This window comes from Myotis yumanensis, unplaced genomic scaffold (genome assembly GCF_028538775.1).
Source record: "Myotis yumanensis isolate MYYU_CA2020_CCGP unplaced genomic scaffold, mMyoYum1.0.hap1 SCAF_15, whole genome shotgun sequence".
NCBI classification, from domain to species: Eukaryota; Metazoa; Chordata; class Mammalia; order Chiroptera; family Vespertilionidae; genus Myotis; species Myotis yumanensis.
The window spans coordinates 31351912-31360849 of NW_027223766.1; positions in this window are offsets into that span (position 1 = coordinate 31351912).

The following is an 8938-nucleotide window of genomic DNA, read 5'->3' on the forward strand; positions in this document are numbered from 1 at the left end:
CCTCTTCCTTCCTCTCTGAAATCAATAAAAATATATTTTTTAGAAAAATTAATTCTATGGTATTTTCATAGGACCCATTGGCTAAAATATTATTAACTTTGCTCTGACACATGGATATGAGAGAAATGGCTCTGAGAGGCCATTTTTCCTTGCCAGACAAGTTTTAGGTCTTGTGTTAGCAGAATAAAAAACAAACTAATTCCTTCTCATATACTTAACTTTGCAAAATAACACTTTATTCTGGAGAAGCAAAAGTAGGAATCCAGAAAAGAATTATGCTTCCATCCACGTGACACATTGCCACATGTTACAGCATAAATCATTTGTGAGTAGTTTCTAGCACATGTGAGAGAAATGGAATTCAAGTGAAAGAATGTCAAAAATGGAGGAAACTGCTTAAAATTGGGTTGAAATCCATTAAGGATAAGTACAAGGAAGAAAAGCAATATTCATATGTAGGAAAGAGAATATTTGGCTATAAATATCAACAGAAAACAAATAATGTGGAAGTTTGAGATTTGAACAGAGTTTTGTCACTAGCCTGTGTATGGATGCACAGGAATATTTACATCTGTTTGTGATTCTGCAAGGATAGAGATACATACTATGTTGTTAAAATGAGTTGCTTATTGATACAAGAATAGAAGGAGGATCAATGAGAAGGGTCAGGTAAGACTGACTGGGACAGGATAAAGTGGAGATAGAAAAAGAGGGCATGGGGATCCAAGTAAAACAGACAAGAATATAAAATATTGTGCCCCCAAAATGTATTCTTTCATCTCTCTTATTTATGTGTAAGTTGAACTATATAAAATTGCAATTTTTTAGTACCAGCATGGCCTATAATAAGCAATTTCATTCCATTGGATTTAAATATATATTTACACATGTCTACACACCAATCCTATCTAATAAAAGACAAAAAGGGTAATTGGCCATTCCTTCGCTACGCTTCCCATTGGCTAATCAGGGCAATATGCAAATTAACCGCCAACAAAGATGGCGGCCAGCAGCCACACAGCTGAACCAAGCAGGAGGCTTGCTTGCTCCAGTGCTGGAGGAAGCCAAGGTTCCCCGCCTGCCGCGGCCTGGCTCTGAGCTCTGAAAGCAACAAAGTTTCAATTATAGAAGCTAAACAAACCCCAGATACCTTCTTTCAGCAGGCTGTGGCCTCAGAGCTGGAGTGAGCAGGAGCCGGCTCTCAGCTCCAGTGACGGCAACAAAGTTTCAATTATAGAAGATAAATAAATCCCAGAATGAAAAAAAGAAGAGACTGGGAGCTTCAGTCGCAGGCCAGCCTGAAAATGGCCCTCAGCCCCTCACCCAGATTGGCCAGGCACCCCAGTGGGGACCCCCACCCTAAAGGGGATGTGGCCAGCCTGAAAACAGCCATCAACCCCTCATCCAGGCTGGCCAGGCACCCCAGCGGGACCCCCACCCTGATCCGGGACACCCTTCAGGGCAAACCAGCTGGCCCCCACCCATGCACCAGGCCTCTATCCTATATAGTAAAAGGGTAATATGCAAACTGACCCTAACAGCAGAAAGACTGGGAATGACTGGTCACTATGACCCACACTGACCACCAGGGGGCAGACGCTCAATGCAGGAGCTGCCCTCTGGTGGTCAGTGCGCTCCCACATGGGGGAGCTCTGCTCAGCAACAAGCCAGGCTGATGGCTGCCAGTACAGCGGTGGTGGTGGGAGCCTCTCCTGCCTCCTCAGCAGCGCTAAGGATGTCTGACTGCAGCTTAGGTCTGCTCCCCGCTGGCAAGTAGACATCCCCCGAGGGCTGCCGGGCTGCCAGAGGGATGTCTGATTGCCAGCTTAGGCCCAATCCCCTGGGGAGCAGGCCTAAGCCAGCAGGTGGTCATCCCCTGAGGGGTCCCTGACTGCGAGAGGGCACAGGCCGGGCTGAGGGACCCCCCCCCCCACCGAGTGCACAAATTTTTGTGCACCAGGCCTCTAGTAAATATATATGTATACATGTGTGATACATTTAAAAAGAAAAAATAAATGTGCATATTTTAAAGTATTAGGAAACTAGGTACTCTTTTCATCCAGGTTTGTGAATTTCCAAGTGCTACTCTTGAAGATAACTACTTTACTATAAATCAAAACTTCTGATGTAAGTAACATAAACGTTAGGGAATAAGGAATGATGGCAAATAAACTTTTATATTTTAAAAAATGCAAGTTTTGCTGCAGTAAATTTAGATGTAGATCAGTGACGATCAAGGATTGCCTGCATGCTACATTATGTAAAATATTCATCTGTTGATCACCTTATCCTCTCACAAGCTCATTTTCATGATGCCATTGTCCACCTCTCCCCCGTGTATTGTCAGCACAATGTTTATGAAAATTATCCCATCCTCCCTGACTCACCTCTGGCCCGCTTCGGCATGCACTGCCAACCAAGGGCCAATGGCCCTAATCAGACTCCACAAGAGTCACAAAATTTGTATTTGGAAAGCAACACAGATAAAAAAAACACATCCCCTCTCTTGTTCACAGTCGGTTTGGGTTGGCATTGTGCTGCTCATCCCAGTTTCCTAGGCAACCAGCTTCCAACCCATCCTGAATTACAGGTTGTCCTTTCCGCCCACTCTCCATCACAAGCCTGTAGCAACTGAAGGGGCAAAATGCAATTTATAACAGTTTCCTCTGGGAATAAATATTCTGTCAGCCGCAAGAAGATCTCATCCCTGGCACAACCCAGCACTAGTTGGGCTCTCCGGTGCTAGCTATTGTCAGCAACAGTTTCTTAATAGGATTTTACAAACAGTAGCCCTGTACAGAAATAAGTTACATGAGTGTGTTAGCTTGTTTGATATTTCACTTGCAGGAAGGGTGTGTGTATTTGTACAAAAATCACTAATCATCCCTAGACATTAAAGTACCGAGCTTTTATGATTTGCATTCACAAAATTTAAACTCATATTTCAGAAACATGAAATATTTGTTTGCATGGAACTCTCCTTTAAAAAGAGACATGAAAATGTGCTTGTTTCTAAATAATGTGGATTTTTCATCCTGTTTGGCTCTTTCTTGTGTGTGGGGAGAGATAGGTAGTATAGTGAGGTGGCTTAGTGCATGCACATGGGCTTTCAAATTAGACTTAGTTTTAGTTCTGGTTTGAACACTGCCTTACGTGTGTGACCTTGAACAAGTTACCTGACCTCAGTGGTTTTCAGTTTCTCATCTGTAAAATGGGTGCATTAGTAGAATCCATCTTAGAGAGTTCTTGTGAACAGTACGAGAGGTGATGTGTATAAAAGTGCTTAGCATAGTTATCTGGCATGTAACCCATTTTATATACAAGTGAGTTGCTATGGACTTAGCCTTGTCTAAGTAAAATGTCTTGACTGTCCCTGAGAAATTGGACCTGGTCTTGGCAGAAGACTAAGAATTACCCAAGGATAGAAGGATCCAATAAGGAAGTAGAGGTTATTGAAAGGCCTGGGGATTTTAACCTGCCATCAGCCATATGAAGTGAATAGGTACCTTACTTTGGGATCAACTTTCTAAAATAGTAGATTTGTTCCTGCTTCATACCATCTGCTTAGCAGTAGAGTTCTATTCAAAATGTGTCCGCGTTAACTGGTATAACAGGAGAGGAAATGCAAACTCAATCAGTGTAATTGCCTGCTAAAGATTCTGTATGTATGTATTCCCACACAGACTATAAAGATCCTATTTCTAAGTTGGGTAGCATTTCCTTATGAAGGTGGTTTTATGGTTATTATTACAGTGTAAGGTTTTTCAAAAGTTCCATCCAGGAACTTGAAAACAAAGACATTGGAAATTTAATTGGATTGTATTTTAAAGAACACTATGAAAATTTCATTTTAATCTAAAGTCAACATGTATAAAACATAAAACATTCCCTGATATTTCATACTCTACTTGAAAATGAAATGAAAGTCATCTGAATTTTATTTTCTTTTTGATAAATTGGCACTATATAACTCTTTTTTTGCCACTTTGATTTTTAAAGAGATTAAGCTGTAGAAATGTTCCAGTGCAAATATAATTTGTATTTGTTGAAAAAAGAAAGACGTGATAAAATATTGATACTAAAACAATAAAAGAAAGATTTTATTAAGCCTGATAGATGCAAATAAATAATACGAAAATAAACTCGCAGTTTTTTGGTGAGGGAAAAATATTAGGGCTGGGTGCTTAAAATGTTTATGAAGTATATATTTGATTGATTAGTCTCCATGTTCTAAACCTCCTTTTCCAAGAACTCTGCAAACTTGAACCAACTAAACCTTAAATGCACCCTCTGAGCCAGATATGCTTGTTTGTGTCTTGCAAACTCCAAAGCAGTATTCTGCTGTATATGTCTCTGTTTTATTTACATTGCCAAGCAAAAGAGGGTTCCAAGAACCTAAGCCATGATTTTAAGGCATTGGAATAAGAAACAGAAACAAAAATCTACTTTCAAATAGTTCATGTCCTTGATCTGCAATTGCACAGAGCATCACCAAAAACTAAAGCACTGGATTCCTGAATTTAAAAAAGAAAGAGAGAGTCCTCTTGTCATTATTTGCAATGGCACCATTTAATTTCCATCAGTACGTTTACTTTCCTTCAGTGAAAGGCCTTGAGGCGCCCATATTTCCTCTTAGGAGGAGGATTTTCACAGCAAGTCCCTTCTCTGAATCTTGAAGCCTGGATTTGTTTGATTTGAGCCTGACAAGACTGCCTCTCAGGAGATAGTCCAGGAGACAAGACAAAAGCCGCCTGGAAGCTTTCCCCTGAAAGACTGAGCTATTGCTTTTCATGTCAAACCCACAAAATGCATCAAAGCAGTTGGGTTCTCTGCTTGGAAGCACAACCACAAGGCATTGCAACCAATTCATCTCTTCTTTTGGCATTAGTGAATTGGCTTCCAGGGAGACTCCAGGTCTACATGCTGCTAATCCAATTGTAGTAAATCTCACCCCCACCAACAGAGGATGAGTTCTTTGAATCTGTATCCAATGCAAACATGTGAGGTATTATCATACTTTTTATATCCCTAAACTCTCCACTCTACCACCCAGATATTGGTTGGTGAGATGGTAAGAGCTTCCGTTTTCCTCCCAGTCAGCTAACTCCAGAAGAGAAGAGAGTAGTTATTTAATTATAACCATCAAATACATGAAAATATGTTTGCAACAGATTTTTTTAAAGCTTATGTGCCTAGGATAATATTCCCCTTGACCCTTGGTAATCTAAGGATTTTTCTCTGAGCCTTCACCAGAATTGTGATACTTCATTATTCAAGAATAAAAGGTTTTTTTAAACATGATAAACATTCAGATTAAATTACTAACAAAAGTAATATCAAAAAAAAGTACTACCCAAGACACGGATAATAACAATGTCCTCCTATTTTAAGTACTGTATATGCAACAAAAATCCATAGGACAAATGACAGTTTGAATAGTTTTTGATAGAACTTGGTAAGAATAGGATTTTGGCATAACCTGCACTTCCTAGTCACAAGTTAGTTTCAAAGAAAGCTGTTAAATTGTAAACTCAGGTGCCCCTTAGCCATTTTCCATTGAAGGAAACACAAAGAGAATTTGAGTCTATGGTTACTGTAATGTCCCAACGAATACTAAGTTGCCATCATTTCTTAGACTCATCATTATGATGGAGTTACTGTCAGTAACGGAGGAATAGTTCCTTATAATCTGCTTTAAGCTACATAATCATTTCCTCTTAACTTTTTAATAAAGATGGGGTCCCTGCTAAAGTGAGGTTTACTGATTAATCCTAAGGTTTCAACACATTGGATTCATTGTCTGCTCAAATACATGCTTTCCACTGTTGACTGGACAGATTAGAGGCCTTTGGGCATTCCATTCTAATCCACCTGGTCATTTACCACTAATTCTAACTCTTTACCAGGTAGATATGATTATTTAATTTCTACCCGGTGGCTTAGACAATATGGTATTTTTCTGTTTCAAACTATCTCAGAGGTCATTTCACCTAAGACTAGCTTCTTTGAGCACGGCTGGCATGGCTCAGTGGTTGAGCATCCACCTAGGAACCAGGAGGTCATGCATAGTTCGATTCCTGGTCAGGGCACATGCCCATGTTGTGGGCTCTATTCCCAATGGGAGGCATGCAGGAGGCAGCCAATCAATGATTCTCTCTCATCATTGATGTTTCTCTCTCTTTCTTTCTCTCCCTTCCTCTATGTGAGCAATAAAATATATATATTTAAAGACTAGCTTATTTGATACCTGAATCCAGCCCAACCATTCTAACTGATATGACTGCTCAATTGACCATACTGTGTCATGCTGAATGCAGCCAATTGGTAAAATCAGGAGCTGCAAGTTCTGATTCCATCCCTTTTTCTGATTTCCAGTGTGTCTATGAATAAGTTTGCTTCTTTCTGCCCCAATTTCCTAACCAGAAAAATTTGAATGACAGTATTCAGCCACTTCACAAGACTCTCATGAGTAAAATAATCCCCCTTCATCCTTCAGAGGCAGCAAAACACTTCCCAAGATTTAATATGGTTAAATACATTAAATACTGAGAAGTCATTTGTAGATAAAATAATAAAATGTACCATAAGATAAACACAGCCTAAATAAACATTTTTAACATATTTTTAATTTAAAAAATAACATATATGCACAGCAGAATATCTCTAAAATTCAAGGAAGTAATAATAAGTCCTCCTACCTAGGTTAACACCCAGGGAATGAATCAATTTTAAGAATATCCTACATACCTTCATGGAATTCTTTGTGCATCTATGGAGGTGAGTGTGCATACACACACACACACACACACACACACACACTTTTTTAACAGTACAATTTAATGTGTAGTTTGGAATGACTTATAAGCCTGTCAACAGTTAATTACTTACTTGTCGTTTCTTAATTATTAATAGCCTTTATTTTCTACAACAGTTTTAGGTTCATAAAAAATTGAGTGGGTACAGAGATTTCTGATATACCCCAGCCCCCCACTCATGCATAGCCTCCCCCATAATAAACATCCCCACCTACTAGGACAAGATTTGATGGCTGTGGCCGGCCACCTTTCTATAATTCCTCCAAGAATCAGCACATACTATCCCATCTTTCACTTCATGTCTTGTTTACCAGCAATTGACCAGGCTACAGTCCACAGAAGTGGCTTTACTTTGAGATAAAAGGGAAAGTAGAAAGCAAGATGTCTTCTGAGACATTGTTCAACCCAACAATTGGCCCATCAACCCATCCTCCTCCTCTTCCCAAGCCTTGATGGAATTCCTAGTGCTACTGGCTAAACTCAAAGTTCATGTTAGGTCAGCTCTAGTGATTTAGACAGACACAATTCCTACTCCCTGAGAATTTATAATGTAAATTGGTACCGCATGACATACCATAGTAATCACAAACTAGCAAACATGTCACAGTACTGCCAACATATTTATTCTGGAAGTCTACAGCATTCATTCACTAAGTAAATATCATCAGCCCGTTATCTGCAATGCCAACACTAGAAACTCTTACCCCAGCCCCTTGGATTATTAAATCTGACTCTATCCATCAAAAACAATATCACATATCACACATTATCTTATACTTTATCATGGCTTTAAAAAGAAAATCTTACTCTCTTGAGCAGCGGTTCTCAACCTGTGGGTCGCGACCCCTTTGGGGGTCAAACGACCCTTTCACAGGGGTCGCCTAAGACCATCGGAAAACACATATATAATTACATATTGTTTTTGTAATTAATCACTATGCTTTAATTATGTTCAATTTGTAACAATGAAATTGGAGGTCACCACAACATGAGGAACTGTATTAAAGGGTCTCGGCATTAGGAAGGTTGAGAACCACTGCTCTAGAGCCTTAAATTACAGATACCAGAGCTTATAACACTGTTCTGAGAGCTAGGCAACTTAAAATGAAACTTTTGCTTTGTCATATGAATCCAAATATTTTCCTGTCTTTCAGATAAATGCCACAAGAAGGTCCACCTTTTCTGGCTTAGCCTAATATTGAAGTAATGACCATGTACAAGAAATAATATATCTCCCAACACCCTAAGGGCAAAATCATCCTTGTCACTCCACATTGAAGATCTCTTTCATGGAGAGTTTCAGTTACGACTCTTGAGCATAGTGTTTACGAACACTCAACATATTATTCAGTAGATGAGAGGAAATGGGAAGGCTACCCAAAAAAAAGTAATTTAACTTAGACACTAAGTAATGTGAGACTAATTAGAAGTGTGACTTTCCAATAATTTTCCCCTGAGAATTTCTACCTGAGACTTCTTTGTCCTAGGTTTCATATCTTAAATAGACTTAAGAGGTGTGTTTTTTTAACCTAAAATAAACACCTGATAATGTAATTTTGGCCTTAATGTAATCAGCAAAAACCAGAGGAGAGGTCCAGAGAGCAGCATGATGTGTAATTGGTTGTAGATAGTTTCCATTGGACTGGTTGCCTGGTTTTTGAAATGGGCACTCAAAAGTGTAAGTTTCCATAACCTGCAAATGGCCCCCTCAGACACCTTGCCAATACTGCCTCCTTTCCCAGGAACACTCCTTCTGCCTTCTCATCTACTCCTACAAGACTGTAAGCTCTTGGTGGGCAAGGGCATTATTATTTCACACTGTTGTATCTCCACTTCTTAGTATAGAGTATATGGCATATTATGGGTGAATAAATAATTTTTAGAAATTAGTGAGTGAAGGAATGAATGATTGGATAGATAGGTGATGGATGAATAGATGGATGGATGGATGGATGGATGGATGGATGGATGGAGCACACTGGTGAGAAGCTATTACATAGTGATTCAGAGTAAACCTTTTGAACTCATGAAGATTTGGATATCACTCTACTCATTAGCTGGGTTATCATAATCTTTCTGAACCTATTTTCTTATCTGTAAAATTGGATAATTAGATTTTTCTT